Source organism: Fukomys damarensis, unplaced genomic scaffold, assembly GCF_012274545.1.
Source record: "Fukomys damarensis isolate Sample0158 unplaced genomic scaffold, DMR_v1.0_HiC HiC_scaffold_37, whole genome shotgun sequence".
In the NCBI taxonomy this organism is placed as follows: Eukaryota; Metazoa; Chordata; class Mammalia; order Rodentia; family Bathyergidae; genus Fukomys; species Fukomys damarensis.
In genome coordinates, this window is record NW_022900949.1 from 32276118 (window position 1) to 32299977 (window position 23860).

Genomic DNA, 23860 nt, shown 5'->3' on the forward strand with positions numbered 1-23860 from the left:
AGGTATCAAGTTTCTGTCATCGCAGTGTCCTGTGCACATCCCGGGACCGGCCAGTCTCAGTGGTGCCACCCAAAGGTGCCTATGTGCAGCACCTTCCACTCCTGATGATCTCCGATATGCAGTATCGTTCTCCAGGACAAATGTCTCGATTTTATCTGGGAGGTATGGGTAGAACCATCTTCAGGAAAGATGGACAGTTTTCAAAGTTTGCATCATGCAAGCTAAATAAAAACATCGCTTTTCCCATAACACAGTTCCTGGGTTGCTCTTCCTCAGTTCCCTCCTGCGAAGCACCCTGCGTAGTCCCTGAAGGGGACCCTGTACCAGGACCAGTCAAGTGTCCCTCGCCTGGGTGGGTGGAGGCCGAGAGCGACAAGGTGACAGCTGCCATCTGACCTGGGAGGAGGCCTTCACCGCAGCCCCACCAGGTGGCACCCTGGTCCTGAACTCTCAGCCTCCAGGACTGTGAGGAGCGAACTTCCGTGATTTACCGGCTTCCTAGTCTCGCTTGTTAGGGCAGCCACACTAATCAAGGGCCATTCCGCCAGCGTGGCTCCTTGTCAACCAGCTCTTGCACGAGTGTTACTTTCTTGCAGACCCTTTTGCTGTGCGCTGAGTATGACGCAGCCCCTGATCCCCATCTCGAACATACTAGTTTTTCTTTTTTTCATTAAGTTTATTGGTACATTTAAAACAGATAATACAGTTACGTTCATCATTGGGATCTTGTACCTTTACATGACAGATCTTGCTTCTTTTTTTTTTCCCATACCCCTACCCTCCCTTCACCCCCTTCACCCTTCCCTATTTACAAAGACTTTGTTTCCTTTTTTTTTTTCCTTTTTGAACATGCTAGTTTCTTGATGCTGCACGCGTCGCTACTATCAATGATCTCCTACGATTGCTAGGTGACCTGGTTCTTGTTTACCTGGTGTCACCACTACAATGTGAGCTCCTCATCACTACTTCCCAGCTGTGGCCCCAGAGTCTAGCACGGGGCCTGGTTCACAGTCAACAAGCAATATAGACCTCCTGCCTGAGTGCCTCACAGAAGCTATCAGCACATAGGTCGTCCTAATTTGCTCCACCCCATGTGACCTTCCAGGGCTGCAATGCTTTCCCTTCCTACCTCGCTCATCCAGAGCCCCAGATCAGGGAGGTGGGGCACACACCAGGTCTTCAGGGACTCCCTACTCTGCTGCCCCTGCCCTGGATCTGCATAGTCTATTTCATGCCTTTCCCCCACAGGCTCTTAGGGAACACCCAGGTGTGTGTTAGGAAATAAGCAATGAATCAGAGCCTGTCTGCAAGAGGTGGAGCTCAAAAATAAGGAGCTCAAATAGGGAAATGGTTTTGAAGCGAGGAATAAATACATTTAAGTTAGAGCTGAAGGACTGAAGCAAAGAGCCTAGATCGTAGGAGTGGAAAGAGGGTACCAGACAGAAGGAGGCTTCTTGGTTGAACCAGAGAAGCAGAGCCCAGCTTAGAGTATTTGGGAAAATGCTGGAAGAACCCAAAAAGGGCAGAGGTGAGGGAGAATTAGTGCCACTGAAGTGAGCAGTGCCAGATGGCTGGGACACGTGACCTGCTGTGTGGAAACTCTCCAGGGAGCAGAAGGGAAGTGAGCCAGCGAATTCTTGGGCATCCATGTGCCCAGGAGGCAGCTGCGCTGTTGACCTGAGCAAGGTTCACAGTTTGAAGAAACTGAGGAACAAAGGACACAGAACACGAGGAATGGTTACTTTCTGCTTCTTAGTTATTTTTCTCTTGTCTCAATCTCTTCATCAGCTTTTACCATGCAATTAATTGCTTTACTTACCTTTTTCAAGGAAAGCTTTTCATTTGTTGAAAACTTGTTTCACTTGTTTTGTTTTGTTTCTGCTTTTATCTCTGTTCCTCTGTTTCTTTTCCTTGGAGTCAGTCATTTTGCCTTTTTTTTCTTACTCAAGTTGAATTTACTTTCTTCATCTCTGTTTCTTTTTATCAAATGTTCATTTTGCAAATACACACACACACATGCACACACGCTCGTTTTTTTCTCCAAAAAACTCAAACAAAAGACATAAAAGTAATGAGGACACCTCAGACTGTAAGATAATAACCATCCCAAAGACTAACAAAACCTATTTATGGCCAGTGAAGATGACCATCATTCCAGCTGTTATTGGATGCATTTAAACAGATACTGTAGTAGGATATCATTTTATAAAATGCGGTCATGCTAATTGTAAAAATGAAAGTAAAAGAAATTTTAAGGACAAAAGCTAATGTGAAACTGCAGGGATTTTTAAATTTAGACTTCCCAGACATTTTTCCAGAAAAAAATTAGCTCCTTAACAAGCTCTTTAAAGAAAAACCATGAAACGAAATTGATGTCATTAAATTGCTAACAATTTCAACCTTTAATTGCATGCTTTTATTTCCTGGTTAAGAAAAATGAAGAAGTTACAACACTTACATGTTTTCCTGCCTCTCCTTCTCATTCATGAATTTTGTGAATTTTATTACTATTTTTACATTGTCAGGATCTATGACGTTTGTATTCTGCTTGGATACCATGAACTCTGCTTAGTAACCACACAATTTAGTCTTCCCCTTATAAATATGTATATTTAAGGAGATTTGATGTCAAATACCAACCTTCTTCCCATGGCTTTTGCATTCATGAATTTTATTTTTATGTTTTTTTTACTTTTTTATTTTTATTTATTTTGGTACAGGGAATCAAACTCTGGACCTTGTGCTTGTGAGGCAGGTGGCAGAACCACTGAGCTAAATCCCTGGCAACATTCATGAATTTTAATATTTCAATCACCTCTTCTTTGTTGGGTTTGAGGTATCACAGGCAATCTTTTGTTTCTTTGTTTGGTGTACTGGGAATTGAACTCAGAGTGCTGAGCTATGTCCTCAGCCCAGCTCACCCCCCTTTATATTTTGAGACAAGGTCTCACTAAGTTGCCCTGGCTGGCTTTGAACTTCTGAAACTTTTTTTATCAGCCTTCTGAGTATCCCAAGTAAAATTTTTAAAAAGGGATCATGGTTGCTGTCTGCCCTGAGTTTTTCTATTTTTGAGAGCACCTGTCTGTTTCATACATACATGAGCAATCCAGATAACTCTAAAATGTGTGGATCATTCTTTCCTTCTGAGGATTGCAGACGGTCCTCTTGATCTTGTGGCATGGAGTGTGCACATGGAAAGTCCAGAGGACATATTTTCCTTCTCATAGCACGTATTATATTTGCTCTCTATTGCTACAGAACAAGTTGCCCCAAACTGTGCAGCATAAAGCAGCAAATACTAATTATCTCACAGTTTCAGTGAGTCAGAAAGGTAGGAACAGCTTATCTAGAGGCTGAGGCTGGGTGCCTGTGTGAGGCTAAGCTGGAATGGGGTGGGTGGGTTTGCTTCAGTGATAGTCCATCATGATTGTCGACTCGGTTTGTTTGAGAGATGCCTAGGAGATTAGCACTGCGCATGTCTGGGTGCGTCTGGTGGGTCACAGTTGACCTTGGGAACTATACCTGGTCCCTGGCCTCTTCCTCTCTAGCTCTTGACCAACTCTCTGCTTTCTGGATGCCATGAGTTGAGCAGTTTTCCTCTGCTACACCCTTCTACCTCGGTGTTTCCACCTTAGACTGAACCCTCTGAAACTGTGAGCCAAAATAAACCTTTTCTCCTTTAGGTTGTGTATGTCAGGCATCTTGTCTCAGCAGGGAGAAAATTTCTGTTGTCAACTTACGTGGCTGTTGATGGGACTCATGGAATTCTCTGTAGGATTCTGGGTGTCCTCATTGTAGGTGACTTCCAGGCCAGAAGCCATTTCTTTTTATAGCCAAACTTCAGAAGTGACAACCTATCACTTGTGCTACATGCTATTACCTACTCAGGGTCATTATATCCAGCTCATACTCAATGAAAAAAAATTAAACTTGACCCCTCCATAAGAAGAGTATCAAAGAAGTTGAGGCCACACCTCTAAGATCACCACACATCGTCACTTATTTTTCCAATTAAAAGAACTATATCATCGCTTTATTTACCCTTGAAATTTGGAAACTTCACTCAGCTATGCCTTGGAGTGATTCAATTGATAGTTATCCTTTGGTCATGAAGAGAAACTACATAAAGGAAAATAAATGCGCTAAAAGCAAAGATGAGAAAAAGAAAGAAACTGGGTCTTTGGCAACATCAATGAGCTACCAGGTCAGACTTCACCTAAAAGCTGCTTTGTGTCTGCACAGTCGTGGTCTACTAGATTTGCTTAATTATTTATGCCCAGATGAGTTGTAGTTTTTGTAGCCTGCAACCAAATCATCTTAACAAATAAAAATATTTCAAAGTTATAATGTTAGGTGCAGAAAAATACTTGATGCATAGTTTCTACAGGATATGATTCTTTGTCTTAGTCAACTCTTCAGTCCATTTTTAAATTGGCTTTTCCTTAGTGTTACCAAATTTACTTTCTTTTGTTGATATTTGCATGTATTTCTTTTTCCTTCTGTGTTAGTTTTCTCTGGGTGTAAGGAAATACCTGAGAGAGGAGAGATGTATTTTGGCTTACAGTTTCAGAGATTTCAGTCCATAGTAATTGGACACAGTAATAGAAACCTACTTTCCTCATAGTGACCAGGAATTAGGGAGAGAGAAGTAGAGAGAGAAGAGGAGGGGAAAGGAGAAGGGGAAGGAAAGAGGGAAGAAGACTGGAAGGTGCCAAAGTTTCAACGTCCTCCCAAGGCCACGCCCCATGACCTCACTTCCTCCTACGAGGTCCTGCCTCCTGGAGGTGCCACCACTTCCAGTAGCATGACCTGCTGGTGACCAAGCCTTTGGCATGGGAGCTTTTGGGAGACATTTAAGATGCAAACCCTATCAGCACCACTTTCTTTTCAATACTTATCTTTTCTTTCCATATTAGTCTCATAGGACAGGCAGATTCTTAATTAATTGAAAACAGATACAAAAAATCAGATAACAGGGCCAAGAAGATATAGCATGGCAGTAGGTTATGGTCACCTTAGGCCAGCAAGGTGGGGGAAGAGCCAGGAAAAAAGGAAAGGGTGTGGAACGGTGGCTGAGCATTATAGGTTCACTCTTATGAGTGATAAAAATGTTCTAAAATGATTCTTGTGATTAATGCTTAACTACATGACTGAACGCTGCTGGACTGTCCTTTTGCTATGTGTGAATTATGCAGGATGTGAATTATATCTTTTTTGTGTGTATGATGTTGGGGATTGAACCTAGGACCTTCACACTGAGCTACATCCCCAGCCCCTCTTGTTTGTTTGTTTGTTTTTTATTTTAAGACAGTGTTCAGTAAGTCATTAAATTGCCCAGGCTGGGCTGGAACCTGTAATCCTCCTGCCTCAGTCTCCTCGAATGCTGGGATTCTAGACATGCATTCCCCTACTTGGCTGTGAGTTATATCTTGAAACTTTTAGAAAAAAAGATATTGAAGAAGAAAAACAAGAATAAGATGATTTGAAAAAGAAGCAATAATAAAATTATAAAAACACAAATTTCAAGTATTATTGCCCAAACATTTTTATATAAGTATATAAAAATATTTTCATATTTTTTAAAAAGTAAATATGTATGTATGTCCACATATGTATATGTGTCTATGTATAAGAAAATTTCCCACAATATGGAACAATATGGTCAAAAGGCAACAACTATCAAAGCAAAGACAGAAAATCAAGAAAATCAATCCATGAGGTCAAAATATCCAAGAGAAGGCCCCAAAGCAGGGGACAGAAAAAAGGGGCAGAAATAGTAAGGTGACAATAAGAGATGACAGTTTTCCAGAAATGAACCACATAGGTCTGGAAGTCAAATGGGCTCCCCCAAATGCCCAGCATAATAAATAAAACAGACTCTTGTGACATCAGCACGAAATTCCAGAATATCAACAACAGTGAAAATATCCACAGAGTAGGGGGGAAAATATCCAAAAAAGGGATGCCACAGCTGCCTGCCAGAGACAACACAGGTCTTTCACGAGCAGGCTGCTTTCCTAGTGCCAGGCTCCAGAAGGTGGGGGCATAACCAACAGAGACACAGCTATCCAGTTGGATGAGTTGCAACAAGTCCATGAGTAGAAGAATGAAGAAAGGAGCAGAAGAACAGATTTATCAGGTGTATCAGTTAGCTTTTGCTGTGTAACAAAACACCCAGAAGTGTAGTAGCTTCAAATCATAACCATGCAGTATTGCTCATGAGTTTGTTGGTTCTGCTAACTGAGCTGAGCTCAGCAGGGCTTACTTATGTTTTAGCTACACTTCCACTCTGTTTCAGCTGGGTGGGTCTACCAATTTAGTTGGGCTCTCTAGCTTGTCTGGAGACTCAGCTAGGACCACTAGGCTGACTCCCTTGGCCCCAGTGGTCTGTCCTCCTACAGCAGGCCAGCCCAGAGATACAAGACAAAGAGTGTTTGTGTGTGCAGTGTCTTGAGGCTAGTCTTAGAGCCAGAATACTTTACTTCTGTCATGTTCTGCTGACCAAGGTCTCAGCCAGCTCTGATCCAAGGGGTGGGAAAACACCTGAGTCTTACTGGAGTTGCTGCACAGTCAACATTAGTAAGGACACAAGAGCAGTTTGGGCCCAAGAAAAGGGCTACTTTTGCAATCAGTCTATTATAGAGAAAGAAAATGAGGATTTAGTAAAGGTAGCAAACAGGCACCTCTCTTCCGATGAGAGATCTCTAATATCCTCTCCTGTGACTTGGGTAAAAATGGGTCGTTTTTCTGACCAGAGCCCTAGACCCTCTACAAGGCTTGGACATCGCTGTGCTCCCTTTCCTATATTCCACATACAGAGAAGCCTTCAGGGATCCCAGAATCCTCCCCTGAGCTCCCAGCTGCCCAAGAGCGGTCTCCAGCTCCTCACTAGAGAACCGAAGGGGAGGCATCCTCCCACTCTGACACATGGAGGCAGCAGGGCTCGACTGAGGCTGGGGATGGAAGGAGGAGTGAGCCTCCTTTCCTGGCGGGAGCCGATCTTTCCGGAAGCCAGCCATGGAGGTTCCAAGGGTAATGGAAGTGCCTGCTCAGGCGGAAACGTAGAATTACGCCAGCTGCTCCTCTGTCTGCAAATGGAGACCTTAAGTCACCTTGGAACAGATTTGCCTTATTATCTCTCGGGTCTTCTTAAGTTATATAAATGGAACGCAAGTCAGTGGGGCTGTTTTCGAAAAAGGTTTCAAATGGATCTTGCTTTCTTTGGCTTGGAAATGCTCGGCTGTCCTTAGAGTGCAAAGGCAAGGAGGTAAGAGGCAGTTGCAGGTTTGCACAAAGGCCAAGGGGCTCTTGGAACTGAGAAGCGGCTCCAGCTCTGAGTCCTTTTTTGTTGGACCCAGAGGCTCCCATAGAGATTGTGCTGTCTTGTTTGAGGCCCCTGGCAAGAAAGGGCAGTCATAGCCTCAGAGGGTCCTTCACCACCAGGCAGGGTCAGAGTCTGGGCTGGCTGGATGCACCCAGATAGCATCAGGTGCTGCAACCGGATGCAGCTCAGGCTTTGCCTACTACTGCTCTGAGTTCAAAGAGCTGTGGCCCTAGGGCCCTGGGGTGGGGGCAGCTGCCTCCATAAGGCCCTGTATCTGGAAGGTTGCAAGCTTGAGATGCAAAATCTCTGTCGATAGGAGCAAACTGGGGAAAGGAGAGGTGACCCTCTGCATGAGTGACTTGGGTGGGCTCTTGCCTCTGTCTCTCCAATTCCTGAGGCTCCCTCAGAGCCAGAGCAGGGCTCATACCTCTGGAGCTCCATGGCAGGGCACGGGGCGTGGCATCAAGAGGAATCCCGCGCGGAGTCAGTGTATTGCGAGGCACCCTCAAAAGCCCATTTCGACGTCAGCAGAGGGGAACCTGGGGGATGAGGATCTACCGGGGCAGGCGGACCCTGGGCTGCACCCTTCTGGCTGCACCAAGTTTCTGTGGCCAGGCAGGCAGAGCCGAGAGGTCTCTGTCGCGGTCCTCGGTGCGGCCTCGAGGTGGCGCTGGGTCTCCGTAGGTCGCAGGCAAAGCGCAGTCTTTCCAGGCTCGCCCCGGGAGGGGGCTCCACCTCCTGGCTTGACTTCCTCCTGCAGTGGGGAGGGTGACATGGTGATCTGTGAGGATGGGTAAGGCGCACTGTGACTGAAAAGGAGGAAGCAGGAATGCCTGTTGTGGCCACAGGGGTGAAGAGGATGAGGCGAGGGTGCCTCCACTTTTTTGTGTGTTTGTTTTTTGAGACAGCATCTCGCTGTGTAGTCCAGTCCGGCCTTGAACTCACTCTGTATTCCTGGCTGGCCCCTACCTTACTGTGTAGTCTAGCCTGGCCTCAAACTCACAGCAATCCTGCTCGGTCTCCAAAGTGCTGGCACGACAGACATGTGTCACTGTGCCCTGCTGGCTCCCCAGTTAAGGAATGTCCCGGGCGAACTGCTGAGACCACTGACCAGGGCAGGGAGGTGCCTGGAGGGTGGCAGGGTGGGAGGGGCACCGAGGGCATACTCTAGGAGGGACCCTTAAAAACCATGCTTTGAGTCTATTACCTCCGTGAAAAAAGCTAGCAGCCTTGTGATTCTCTTTGAGCTGCTCTGATGATTCCCATTCTACAGACAGGAAACTGAGCCCAAGAGAGCATGGGACATGGCTGGAGCCCAGTTGTTAGTGCGCAGGATACAGCAGCAAGTGGGGACACACTGGAGGGAGACGGGCAGGAGGGTGCGTCGGGGTGCCTGGGGCTGGGGGCCACACCCAGCCTTTTCCAAATCACATCTCGAAGCTGTCAGCTGTGCAAGGGTGAAATAAGCCAGCGGAAAGGCTGACCTGGGCTCTCCCGGGGGTGCCCCTTCTTCTGTCTGCACTGCCGACCCTCCCTAAGGGCAGACCGGTCCGTGCTGCACCCAGCAGTGCACAGGGGAACCGTGAGTGCACATTGACTTCAGGGGCTGAGTGAACGAGACCCATGACATCCTGAAGGCCACATCCTCTCTGCTGTGGCCACAGCTGCTGTCCAGCTGCAATGTATCTGAGAGTGGCCGTCTGTCTCATCTCATTGAGATGGCTGTCTCGGGGACAGGACTTGGAGGAGACAGAGCCGGCTGCATACCTGGGGAGGGTGGGACTACCCACCGCTCCTTCGCCTCTCCTCCCAGCGACTGCATAACAGCCCCATAACCCTGGGGCCAGTACACTGACCTCTCGGACTTCATTCCAATTTACTCACAGGAAATTCTCCCCGGCAAGGATTTATTTTACTTCTCTGTGGCAGAGGTATTTATGCTGGTTAAGGGTGCAGAGTAATCGTTATTCGAGCTGAATCTGGCTTCTGCAAGTTCCAGGATCTGGAGACGGAGCAGAAAATGAGAGGAATTTGGGAAAGCACTAATTGTCGATGATGAAGCTGCTGGTGCTTTTATTTATGTGCTTATTTATCTTGCACATCATTTGTGCTTCTCATCCTTAAGCTGTGATGTATGGCGCAGTTGAGGATTTCTGAGAGATCTAAGTGTACTCCCTCCTGCCTTTGATTTTTTCTCTCTTTTATAACAGCTACAAGAATTAATGTCTAAATAAAATCAACCAACAGGAAAGCGTGCATACTGCTGCTTTCTGACTCTGACAGATGATAGTAATGGGCAGCAAACCTGTAGAATAGAAAACCCATAAAACAGGCCTCTTTTGTCAAGTTATGATGAAGGATATCTATAGGCTCGGGGAGTGTGGGTGAATTTCTCAGGTCTGCCAGACAGGATGTGTATAACATATACAGACTGAAATTCTAAGTCACAAAGATATGGAGGCTGGGCTTGGAGGAAGATACAGCATTTTCTTCATGTGCAGAGTGTAGATTTTGGGTTACTCTGTACTTAGCCCAGTCACAGAGAAACAAAGGCTGGGAGTTTTTCATTAGGGAAGGCTGAAGGGGGACAACTTGGGAGTCCAAGAAGTGGGATTCCCAGCCCCCGCCTCCAGCAGGAATGGGGCTGGGGCTGGAAGCTTTTTCCCATCCTGCCAGGAACCTTTGGGTCACTGTACTCAGTCTGCGCCCCAGGGACTCAACAAGGCCAGCTGTGGATGCAGCACTGACTCCAGGAGCCACCTAGTTGTCCTGATGTTATGCTCAGCTGTGGTTTGCCTTTTCAGCCTCTCTTGCACCTTGGATTGTCCCACTGAGGTTATTTTTGGGTGCTTTGGCACACTGAAGGGAGTTTTGACTCTTCCTGGCTTCCTCCTCTTCCTCTTTCTCTATCCTCTACCAGGGAAGATGTCATCAATCTAGCTTTGACTCAAAAGGGCCATCAAGGCACCCTGTGGAAGAGAGATCAGGGAAGGAGCACCTAGGACAGGGACAAGAGTTAAGGGTAGAAAGGAAGAAGCTCTAGAAGGTACCAGGACTTTCCCTAGATGCAGCTGAAGGGATGGCCTCAGTACTGGTCTCCATGTTCCATCTGCTTGGACTTGTTTGCTATTCCGAGAGGTGACGTGAGAGTCAACAACCATAACGACCAAAAGTGTATCTGAGGGATCAGAGCTCAGAGACAGAACAGAATGGGAATTTTGGGTAAGACTTCAGAGAACTATTCAAGGATGTTGCCTTTATTAAAACATATGGATACTGAAAACTTGATTTCTTAACTAAGTAAAAAGCTCAATAGGTGGCTGACAAGTGAAATGAGCACAGCTGATAATCAAGTTGGTAATCTGAAGACTCTTGCTGAGGAAATATCCCAAAACACAAAATAAAAGGAAAGAAATAGAAAGCATGAAATAAAAGTTAAAGGATATACAGCTACTCAGGAGGCTGAGGCAGTAGGGTCACAAGTTCAAGGCCTGGGCAATTTAATAAGATCTTGACTCAAATATAAATAAATGAATAAGTAAATAAATAGCTGGGGATGTTGCTCAGTGGTAGAATGCCCCTGACTTAAATCCCCAATAAAGTACTGAAAAAAACTTAAAGGATGTAGGAGAGAGAAACAGTGAGAAATTTGGGGAAAGAATTAAGTTGGGAGTTCCAGAAAGACAGAATAGGGTAAATTAAAAAGTTATTTCCTTGCAAGCGCAAGGACCCAAGTTCAATCCCTGGTACAAAAAAAAAAAAAAAGTTATTTCCCAAGAAATAAGAAGAAAGAAATGCATGAATGCTCTGATTGACAGAGCCCCTCAAAAGATGAACATAATAGAGTATCATCAAGGTTCTGAGTGAAAATCACTGGGAACCTATGATTATATACTTGGCCCATTGTAAAGCTATCACTCATTGTGAAGGCCAAATAAAGACTTTTCAGATGTGAAAGAAGCCAACAACTTGAAGATCCTCTGACACTGCCTAAAACAGATACTAGAAGTTGCCCTCCAGCAAGAAGAAGAAGGAAGACATGCAAAAGAAAACAATAGTGATCAAATAGCGGTGGAACCACTGAGCTAAATCCCCAGCCCTTATTTTGTAAGAGTAAGTGCTATTTGTATTAAATGACTTTACCATCACTGGGACAAAATATCCAACACCTCCTACTTAGAGGAGAGGTTTGTTTTGCCTCATTGTTTTCAGAGGGTTCCCTCCACGGTCATCATCGGGATCCAAGGAAAAGATAGTACCATGGAAACACGAGGCAGAAGAAAGCTGATCAACCCATGGCAGCCAGGAAGCAGAGAAGGGAGGAGCTAGGGACCAGTTGACCTTTTCAGGTCACGGCTCGGTGACTAACCTGACTCGGCCCCACCTCCAAACATATGAGACATTTTAGATCCAAAGCATAACACTATTAAAGTAAAAAATTCTAAATAACAATGTAGGTACCTTTCCTGGAAAACTTAATGGTATCGATGAACACTAAGTGTATGTGCACCCTTTGTCCTAACATTTCTGTTTCTGGGTGTGTACCAGAATGCTCAAAGCAGCATTATTTACAACCCTTGACATGACACCAACACAAATGCTCATCAACAGTAGAATACATAAGGGGTGCCATGGCTGTAGCACAGGACACTACACAGCACAAGAAAAGTGTAGCCACCATATTCCTCTGTGGAGATGAGTCCCGGAGGTATAATGCTGAGCAGCAGAACGAATCAGTACTATCCTCTCATTCCTATGTAGCTGGAAACCAGGATGAACTGGTTTTAGGGTGGTTGCCCCTTGGTGGTGGAAATGACCGGTGGGCGATTCCGCAAAGGCTTATGGAGGAGCCCTGGTAATGTTGTGTATCTTGATCTCGCAAGTGTTTATATGGATGTATTCATCTTGGAAGGAAGCCATCAAGCCACATTACTGTGTACATGCTATACTTTAGTGAATGCAAAACAAAATAATCATGGAATGAAAAATCTAGAGAAAAATCCAGACTGAAGTAAAAGCATATATGATTTGGCTTATTGTGAGGTGTTTTAAATATACCAATAGCTATGCACTTTCAAAAGGTGAACAAAATTAACAAAGAAGGGGCCGGGGATTTGGCTCAGTGGTTCCACTACCTGCCTCACAAGCACAAGGGCCCGAGTTCGATTCCTGATACCACCAAAAAATAAAAATTTAACAAAGAAAATTTGGTATAACAAAATATAAGAAAAGGGAAAAGAACCAAAAAGCAGAGTAAATAGAAAACAAAAAATGATACAAACAATTCTAGTAATATCAGCCATTAAAATAAATGTGACTAGGCCAGGCGTGGTGGCACACAGCTGTAATCCCAGCACTCAGGAGGCTGAGGCAGGAGGATCGCTGTGAGTTCAAGACCATCCTGGACTACATAGTGAGTTCCAGGTCAGTCTGAACTACATAGCTGTCTCAAAAAATAAATAAAATAAAATAGACGTGACTGGATTCAACTTGTTAATTGAAAAAGACACTGGTCAGATAAAAGTACAGTCTGCAGCTCTACCTCTAGCATTTTATGTGTTACATTTAAAAGGAACAATCCAGAAAAGGTGAAATCCGAGGACTGAAAATCCCAGTAAAAACAAGGAAGATAGTAATATTAAATTCAGATGAAATGGAATTTAAGATCCAAGCATTTCTTAACACAGGGATAGATAGATACATCATATTGGAAAAAAGGGCACAATCGCTAGGTAGCAAGCAGTAATCACTTTTTGCTGCACTAAAATCATAACCTTAAAATATAGAGAGCAGAAACTTGACAGAATAACAAACAAACAAAACCAGATCCTTAGCACAGTAGTAAGGAATTGAAACAAAACTCTCAGAAGGATGAGTAAAAAGAGGAGTTGAATAAAACATCAGTGAACTTAACCCCCACACACGCACACATGCACACCCGCACATACACACCTCTTTGCTCAGAGGTCACATCCTCCTTTACCACAGATGAAATATTCTGAAAAAAACATCCAAGTCCACTAAGGAACTACTAATAAATTTCAAACAGTTGTTATTATTTAGGTCATACTCCCTGATTGACATGCAATACAATTGGAAGGTAACAAAAGTATGTAAATTGTTCTTAAATTATAGGATAAATCAAAATGGATAAACGTACAAACTCTGTCTGAATCCTAACAGGAGCACTTTACCACTAACTCTGTGTTTTGCTGCCAAAGCAGTATTCAAAGGAAAGAGTGTGCTTACATACATTTATTAGGAAGACAAAAGGATTGAAAAGGAATGGGTCAAAGTTTCAACTCGAAGATCTGTTCAAAAACAGTTTAATCTATAAGAATAGGATGATAGGATTAAAACTAAAGTAAAAATTAATTTAAAAATACCCAGAGCCAGGAGTGGTGGCACATGCCTGTAATCCCAGCATTCAGGAGGCTGAGGCAGGAGGATCGCTGTGAGTTTGAGACCAGCCTGGGCTATAGTGAGTTCCAGGTCAGTCTCAACTACACAGTGAGACCCTGTCTCAAAAAACCAAAAAAAAAAAAAAAAAACCAAAAGAAAAGAAACTGGATTGGACAGATCAGAAAAAATCAAGCTACCGCCAAGTCTTTCTTGCAAACATAGTCACAAAATTCATACATAAAATATCGAATAGCACAGTGCAGGAAGGGCCACACAGAGCACAGGGGCACTGGTTAAGCATTTCACTTTCTGCCTGGGTTGTCTTCCGCGTCCCCTCAGTTCCCAGTTATTCCCCTCTTTTCACACACGCCTTTGGACGCCAGGTGCACAGCTGTCTGTTTCCTGTCTCTCTGGATGACTCTCTTCCGAATATGTTTATCTGAGTCTCTCCGCCTCCCTTCTCTAATCTTTTTCTTTTCTCACTGAGTTTATCGGTAATTTTTAGGGTTATAGTACAGTTACATTTATCCCTTCTCTAATCTTTTTCCTAACGTTTGCTTCTTTGTTTCTTTCTTTATGTCTAGATGTTTTGAAGGTGAATATTGCTTTTTCCATTTTGTTTTTGTCTTTTTTTCTTGCCCAACTAAGGTAAAAATACAGAAAATGCATAGATTTTATAATTTTATCAAATGAATGCATTTCTTATTCTTAACTTTAAAATCAGATGAACAGTATCATCTGATACTGTTTTGTCTTTTAAAGTTAAGTTGAGTGAGCTTTTATCTTTAAGTATAGCAACTTCAATTCAGCAGTATGCTGAAAGGCATTCTAGGAATGCAAGTATGTATTAAACCCTTAAAATACATCTACCAATTTAAAACACTGCTTTACTAGAGTAGACAAAAAACCCACTTAATTTCCTTAGAGAAAAAAAGCACTGTTGAAAGTATTCAATATGCATATCTTTCTGATTGAAGAAAGCTCAAAATACAATGGGATACACATCTATTAAAATGGCAAAAATCCCGAGCACTTGTAACAAGAGGGCTGACAACAGGACCTCTCACCTAATACTAGTGGGAAGGCACAAGAGAAGATGGGTTGATAGCTTCTCACCTAACTAAGCCTACGCTTACCATACAATCCAGCCATGGTGCTCCTTGGGATTTATCCGAGAGACAAAAACTCCCATCCACACAAAAACCTGCAAACAGATGTTTATTCATAACTGCCAAGACACGAGAGCAGCTCAGATGTTCTTCAGCAGCTGAATGGGTAAATTAACTGTGGTACATCTAGACAGTGGAATATTATTCAGTGCTAAACAAAAAAGTGTCGAGCTCAGTGGTAGAGAGCTTGCCTACTATGCACAGAGCCCTAAGACTGATCCCTAGTATTGCAAAAGAAAAGAAAAGTTTGGGGACATGTAATTAGCTATCTATATGGAAAAATCTTATATAGCACAATTTCATAGCATGATCAAAAGAAATCATGAAAGGCAAACATAAAAAGTAATCTGATTTACAATTTCCTAGGAGAAACTTCCTTATTAGTAAATAAAATCTGCAAGCATGGAGTATGATTTTGAGACTTATTGAACCATTTAAAATGCAGCTGAAAAAATTAAAAAATAACATTTTAATGTTACTTTAAAAACAATGTACAAGTGATAAAAGTTACAGCATCTGCAAAAGAAAACTAACATCTAGAACATATATAAAGAGTTCCTGTAAATCAATAATAAAGATTTTTTTAAAAAGCGAAGACTGGAAAAGTAATTCACAGATAAAAAAAAATAAATGATTGACAAATGTAAAAGAGACTTAACTTTAGATGTGATATCCAAGGAGTTGCAATAAAATGAAAGCAAAATTATTTTTCTCATGGTCACTGTGGTGAAGATAAGACAGTGGCTGCCAGGATGGAACAACCTGTGGGAGATGCATTTTCAGAGATTAGGAAAGGAGGGAGTATGGACACAGCTTTTCCAAGGGGAACACGGGAGTCAGAAACAAAGACGTGCATGTGTTTTGAGTGAGCAGCTACACTTCTAGAATCCATAGCAACGTACGGATATATACACAACAGGGCTCCCTGTATCCCTGGTGATGACCCAGGACAGCAGCATGGAACATGAGTACCCGCCCACATCTGCCTCCCCCACCTCCAGCAGGTGTCACACCTCAGGTCCCTGGCAGGCAGGCAGCAGAGCAGTGCACAAGGTGGTCCCTCCTGGCCCTGTTGGCCCCTCTGATGATAGCTGTGTGCGGTGGACAGGTGCGTTCCCTCCATCCTAGCTCGTCCTCTCTGAAATGGGGTCTTAGATATGCTTGGATCTGAAATGTCCCCCAGAGACGTGATCATGTGTTAGATGCTTAATCCCCAGGATGGCACCCTTGGGAGGTAGTTGAAGCTTTAAGAGCCGAGGCCCAGCCAGAGGCCTTGGTAACTGGGCGCTGTGCCATTTTCTCTTTTGAAGTGCTGGGGACTGAGCTGAAGGCCTTACGTGTACTAGACAAGTGCTTTACTCCTAAGCTTCATCTCCAGCCCTGGGGACCATGCCATTAAAGGGGACACTGGGGCCCAGCCACATTCCCTTTCTCTCTTTTTTGCTTCTTGATTCTGTTACTCTATGCATTTCCAGCTGTGATATGCTGCCTTGCTTCAGCCCCTAAACATCGTACCCAATGACCACAGACTAAAACCCCCAAAACTATGAGCCCGAATAAACTTTATTTATAATAAGCTGATGATCTCAGGTATTTGTTACAGCAACAGAAATCTAACACAGCGGGGAGTAATAATATTACGTCCAGGGTCGTAAGTTTAATTCCAGTAGTCAAAGCGTATTCACACATCCCCTATCTTCTCCGTGGTCTAATGTCAGAAAAACCATCTGGTCAGGAAGGGGCTCTCAGAGGTGGGGGACTGAGAGGAGACCAAGTCATTGAGACTCTTTTTCGAGTCCACTCAGAAAACATCAGATGAGCTCGAGCCCTTCCTGCTGGCATTCCGACCCTTCCCAGGCCGCAGGGCCTCCTGGCTCTGCCCTGCTAGGTAGCGGCCTGGCACAGCTCCTCCCCATTCCCTGCAGTCCTGTCTTCCCCCAAGCGGCCCCGCCCACCTGCCTGCCACAGTCTGTAAAGTATGTGCATTTCAATTTCAGGGGTCTACAGACAGCTGTGGGGGTACAGACAGACAAATGCAAACAAGTGCAGAATTGCATCAGCCCTGTGGTGTCTTGTCGGGGGCTTGGGAGCATTGAAGGGCCCCGTCTTCAGGCTCCTCTGCAATGCAAAGCAAGGCTCCTACCAGAGGATGTACGACAGGGCCGAGAGGGTGACAGAGAGGGAGGGAGGGGCTCTGACATGCGACTTGGGTAATAAGGTGACCTTTCCCCCGCCTCTCATCACTCAGGTCTGTTCAGCGCGTAGGGGACCCAGGGGCCCAGTCTTTCCTTTCCTGCCGATAAAACACAAAAGGTAGGAAAACCATCTGGCTAAGGAGGCAACTAAAATTACTACCGTGCTCTCAAAGGAATTGTACCAATTTGTAGCTCTTATTACTTTGTAATGTTATTTCCTTAAAAGTTTGCGTGCACATTTAATGAATTCATAAAACCCAAACTGTACGAATCTCCTGGTGGGCAAAGCTCTGTGACTTCACATTTGAGAAAGCTGCTTGGGGGTGCAGAGCACGTGAGGACGCTGGGTGCAGAGTGGGGCAGAAGTGGGGCTGTTAACCGGGATGATCCTGGATTCCCAGTCCAAGTCCCACACCCAAGAGCCAGGCGGGCCATGCTCTGAAGTGTGACAAGGCCACAGGAGCCCGAGAAAAGGCGCTAACTCCTGAGCTACAGACTGAGGTTCAAATCCTAATTCCTGTCCTTCTGGCTATGTAGCCTCAGGGAAGCCACATGTGCCATCTGCACCTCAGTTTTCTCATCTGTAGGATGGAAGCAATCCAGTTTGGCAGGTTGCTTGGGCTGGCACAATCCTACTTACAACTGTTTCCTCTTTGCTGGGCATCATCCTAAGTCCATTACAAGTGTTAACACATGTGTTGTGTGTTGTCACATTGATCCTATGAGTAGGCACCATTCTTATTCCTATCTCACAGATTGGGAATTACTGAGCACAGTTTTAAAAAATATGGAAGATCATATGGGTAGCGCAACCAGAGTAGGCCTGAAGTGCAGGCCTCTGACCCCAGATCTTAAGATCTCTTCTCCTCTTCTCTTCTCTTCTCTTCTCTTCTCTTCTCTTCTCTTCTCTTCTCTTCTCTTCTCTTCTCTTCACTTTCTCCCATCTCTTCTCCTTCTCTTCTCTTCTCTTCTCTTCTCTTCTCTTCTCTTCTCTTCTCTTCTCTTCTCTTCTCTTCACTTTCTCCCTTCCCTCTTTCCTTCCTTCCTTCCTTCACTTTTCTTTTAGTGGTGATTGGTCATAGGGCCTATGCAATGAGCTGCACCTCAGCACTTTTTTAAAGTTTTAATTTTGAGACAGCTTTTTGCTACAGGAAATCACTGAGTTTCCCAGGCTGCGCTCCAACTTGCAGTCCTCTTGTCTCAGCCTCCCAGAGTGCTGAGATTACAGGCACAGACACGCACCACCACCTGGCCTTTATCACTCACGGTCCCTCGTCTCTAAATGAGGAGGGGCTGACACATGGCAGAGGGGCCCACATGCATTCAGTCAGTCATTTAATCAGTCCCTTAATAATTTCCTGAGTGCTGTTCTAGGTCCTATACTGGGTGCTGGGAATTGTAGGGGACACAGAACAGACATGTCCCCTTTCTCTGAAGCTTCTCTCTTTGTAAATGTGCGTGTGTACCAGGAAGAGACCAAACATACAAAAATGAATAAGCAACACAGGGTCAGAGAGTGGTCTTTGTTCAGGAGGAAAGAGAGCAGTGGTGGCAGCTCGTCTACAGAGGTGACAACTGAGCTGCAGTCGGGGCACAGACTAGAGTGGGCAGCATTGCAGGGCCAGAGGCCTGGCCACTGCACAGGGCGGGGCCTCCAGGTCCTCCCTGCTGCCCACTCTGCTCTAAGGTGGCTCTGGTTGGGAGTCGATGGCTTGCCTGGTCCCAGCCCACCTGCTCTCCCTGGCCTTTGAGCTCTGGAGTGCTTGGGCCTTGGAGCTCCGCTGATCTGCCGTGGTCTTCCAGGCCTGGACCTGTGGTCAGTGGGCTGGAGCACTTCAAGGGCTCCTGGCAAGGCTTCTGCTGGACACGGACCAGGAAGCCCAGCCTCTGCCACTGGAGTCTGGGTCTGCCTTTCAGAGTATGGATCCATGTGTGTGCACAGACAGAGACACAGAGAAGAGAGGAGAAACAGGGTCCAGGCTGAGCAGCCCTCCACCACCACTGCTGGGAGTTCTGTGGTCCATGTGGCTTTGCTGAGCCAACTTCTCTGCTTTTCAGGCTTAAATCCTAGGTCATCCATGTACCCTGTCTCTCCCGTCCCCAAGTAGCCTTCCCCAGGAGAGCTGTGACAAGGGGGTGACTTCTTGGGGCACAGCCCCAGAGGAAGCTGCCAGGGCTACAGAGAATCCTGGCTGTCCCTGGGCTATTCCTCCACACAGCAGCCATTCGCTCGGCTGAATAGTCACATCCAGGGCTAAAGCTGAAGCTTAAAGCTCTGAAAGGCAAAAAAGGAAATTGGGGCCAAGGAAGCTGATCCTGACTTTCTGCTTGAGCCACTTATGCTTTTCAGCTGATTCATTCCATCTGGAGGCTTTGTCTCGCACTGAGAATTTCCTGGATTTCAGGAGAGCAGGTGGGGACCCAAGAGCAGGGCTTTGGAACAATGGGCCAAGTAGCTTATTGTCTGGGCTGGCTCTCTCTCCCTTTCTGCAGGCGTGTGCGCGTGCACACACACACACACACACACACACACACTCATTCACGGTGATGCACTGCACAAAACACACAGATGCAGCTCCTTCCCACTGCACACACAGCAATCCAGCCAACAAGTCCGGCCCTGGCAGGAACAGATGGCTGCTCAAATGGGGTCCTGGTAGAGGCTTGAATAAAGGGCTGTTTACAAAGGTGTGGGCGGGGCTGGTTTGCAGGGAATGAGAAATGCCATTGTAAAGCAGCTATGGCCGGCCATCCTGACTGTTAATCCTCCTAGGTCAGCGATGTTGGAGGAAGAAATGCCTGGTACAGTAAAGCACACTCCTGGTGTGTCTTGGTGGGTCACAGAGATGTCACCTTGGGTACTTTATATGGTTCTTTGCCTGTTCCTCCCTGGCAATCTTCCCCAACTCTGCTTCCCAGCTTCCAAGCAGCTTTATGCTGCCATGCCCTTCTGCTAGGATTTTTCTTTGAAGCCTTTCAGCTGTGGATTGGATCCCCCAGACCCCGGAGCCAAGTTAAACCTCACTTCCTTTAAATTGTTGGTTCTGGGTATGTGTCCAGGGGCAGGAAAGTTGACCAATAAAAAAAGTGGCACCAGAGGAGTGGGGTCATTTCTGTGACTGTACCTGACCCTATGGTTTAGAAGCCTTCGGAACTGGTTTACAGGAGGAGTATGGAAAAGCTTGGAGATGCAGGTTAGAGAAGCCCTGGAATACTGTAAGCAGAGGTTGACAAATGATTCTAGTCAGAGCTCAGAAGACCAGGATTCTGATAGGAATTCGAATAGTAAAGGCCAGGCTCAGGAAGTTTCAGTTGGAAACGAGGTTTCCATTAGAGGCCATGAGTGTTTTACTCTGGCAGAAAATTTGTCATCATTTTGCTCATATTCTAACAATTTGCAGGTGGCTGAGATTAAGAGTCGTGGACTAATTAATCCGGTAGAGGAAATTTCAAGACATTCCAACACTCAAGCTCTGGAATGAATACTACTGGCTGCTTTTAGCCAGATGTACAGTGAGAATCAGCGGGAAAAGGCTGAGCAGAAAAATTTGCAAACTCAAAATTTGGCCCAGAAGGAACCAAGTGTAAAGGTGAGGCAAAAGGGGGTGTGGCTGCAAAAGAGATTAGAACCATTAAAAACAAAGTGAGTACTTTGTACAGAGAAAGGAAGAAAGAGGCCCTATGGGCACTTCAGGAATCAACAAGACCCCACCCATGGCAGGCTCAAGTGTGTAAGTGTCAACGTTTCATTTGAGAAGAGTCCCTGGGAACCTTGCTTGGGAAGGCCTACTAGGGAACTGGTTCCTTGGGATTCATTTCACTATGCTTAGCCTTCCAGACACTGAGAGGTCACTTCAGCCATAGTCTAAGGGGGCCTGCATAACAGCACACCCTGGTGTTGGCATGGAGAATGGAAGAGTTGTGGGGTCAGGGAGGCTGCCACCCAGATTTCAAAGGAAGGCCCAGGAGGCCGGGCAAGGAGCCCTTTGCTGAAGCTGTGGGAATGAAGCCACAATGTGCAGTGGAGTCCTCGGGAAGATGGAGATGTCAGGAATCAGATGTCACGTGAGGAGGGCTGCAGGTCATTAGTGAAGCTAGCTAGCCCAAGAGAGAGAATTTGTGGGCTGTAACCAGTAAGGCCATAGAGGTGAGGCTGCCCATGCCCTTTGGAACTCAGATTCTACCACTGGGTTCCCTGGATTCTGGATAAGAAGCTATAGGACTTAATTCTGCCCTGCTGGGTTTTGGTTTTATTTTGGTCCTATTTGATTCTTTTCTCTTCCCTTATTCCTCCCTTTTAGAACAGGAATGCTTATCATGTGCCACTGTATTTTGGGATTATGTAATTTGCTTTTGCTTTCTAAGAGCTTGCCTTGAGTCTTTAAAGAGATTTGGGCTGGGTGGGCGTGGTGACGCACGCCTGTAATCCCAGTACTCGGGAGGCTGAGGTAGGAGGATCACTGTGAGTTCAAGACCAGCCTGGGCTACATAATGGGTTCCAGGTCAGTCTCAACATAGTGAGGCCCCGTCTCAAAAATCCAAAATCAAAAACAAAACAAAACAAAACAAAAAAGACTTGGGCTTTGACTTTTAAGAAATGCTGGAACCGTTGAGATTTTAGGGAAGGAATATTGTTTCTCTGATCATATGTGGGATAGTTCTATTATGTTAGGTGGCATCATGAGCTTACTATTGTCTTTGTTTGGAGATTATTATGGTTTAAGGAGGTGTATTTGGGTGGGAAGTTGCTGAAGGGTGGATTGTGACCATTAATCCTGCCAACCTAATTGGATTACAAAACGTCCAGCAGATTAGTAAGCATGCTCCAGAGGGTGTCTGGAGGGGTCGTGGAGGTATAACCTTTGGTACCATATATGCCTTGCCCCGTCCTCTCTGGCACTGTTCCCTTGCCCTGCTTCCCCCACACCAGGAACTAAGCAGCTTTGCTCTGCATGCCTTTCTGCCACGAGGTTTCTGCCTTTGAAACTCCTGACTATAGATGGAATCTCCCAAAAACTGGGAAAAAAATTAGACCTCTCCTTTAAATTATGGGTGTCCGGTATTGTGTCCAGTGACAGGGAAGCAGATTACCATGTCTGCATGGTGTCCTTTGAGAGTGACCTGTCTAGGGTGTGTGTGGGGAGGGACCATGACTGGCCAATGTGACTCTGGAGAAGAGTGGTAATGGCTTCTGAGAAAGATTTCCTTTGTGCAGATGGAGAGAGAGAGAGAGAGAGAGAGAGAGAGAGAGAGCGAGAGCCCGGGGAGAACAGAGCCCTCTCTGTTCTGATATTCTCCCAGCTCAGTGACTGTGGTGGCAGGTATGATGCTCAGAGCGGAGGTGGCATCCTGAAACTGTGTGAGGGAAGCACTGCCAACTTGCTGGATGGAAAGACGGGAAGGGCCTTGACCCTTGGTGGACCTTGGCTTTCACCATGAGCCCCCATCTGGGGAAGCACATACTCTGTTCAAGCAGACAGGCCTCAAGCGAGGAAGAAAAGAGAGCCACCAAATGTCACATGCCAAATTTCTGTCGGGAATCTTACCCAGCATTCTCGGACCAAGAGTGTTAACGCCACTGGATATGGCACATGTCACTGCCACTGGAAACACAAAGGTGGGAAAGGAAGTTTCCCCAGCCAATGGTGCCTTCTGAGGCCCAGGCAGTGAAGAGGGCGGAGTGAGATTTCCCACAGAATGAGAGCCCAGTACACAGCAAGCAGTGTTCTGCATATTTTGATCCATCTTGTTTTTGAAATGAGATTCATCACCAACCAGTGCTGCTCCAAAGGTTATCCTCTATCTGGAGTCAGAGAGCTTCCCAAATTACAGGTTGGACCAAATCCTTTCCCTGCTTTGAAGTCCTGCTTATTCATGATCCAACCAAACTTTCCAGGATTTCCCCCAGCAAACCTTACTCTCCTATCACTCTGAGCCCTGTCTCATCCTTTCCCTATGTCCACCCTCTCCATTACTCACAGTTCTCTAATAAGAGTTCTTGGCAAAAGTCCAAGGAAGAATTTTGGGCAGTACATTAAGATGGTTTTGAAGTCTAGCCCAAACATTTTTGCAAGAAACCATATAATCACACTCCAAAGCACTAAGGACTCAAGCTAACTTTCTACAGAAGATTACACAGGGATGAAAGACAGGGTTCTCTCACATATCACAGAGCAAAATCTATCCATCTACCACTGTGATACAATGAAAATAGATATGTGGTCATCATCCTCAATTCCTGGAATAGAGTTCCTAAAACTTGGGATATCCTGAGTGACAGGAGCATCCGTTTGGACACACCCAAGACTGTCTACTGAAGTGACTCACTCAGAATGGGGCCCTAAAATAGATTCAGGATGGGGGGGTGCATAGTCAGGAAGGTCAAATGTAGGATTAGAGGGTGGGAACTTTCAGCCCATCCCCCAGTCTCTGGAGAAGGCAGAAGAGAGCTGGAGTTCGGAGCTCAATAAACTCTGGACAAGATCCAGAGGGCTGCTGAGTTGGCAAACACATCTGCCTTCACTTCCAAGGAAACAGAGGAACAAGGAACAAGGAAACAGAGGCTTCTGCCTTGGGACCCTTCCTGACTTCAACCTCTATATCTCTTCATCTGGCTGTTCAATTGGATCTTTTATACCAGACCATGACTGTAAACACAGCACTGACTGCAATAGTACTCACTGAGTTCTGAGTTGTTCTGGGATCTTCCAAATTGGTGTCAGCCGGGCAGAAGTGGGGGTAGTCGGGGCATCCGATTTGTGGATGGCACC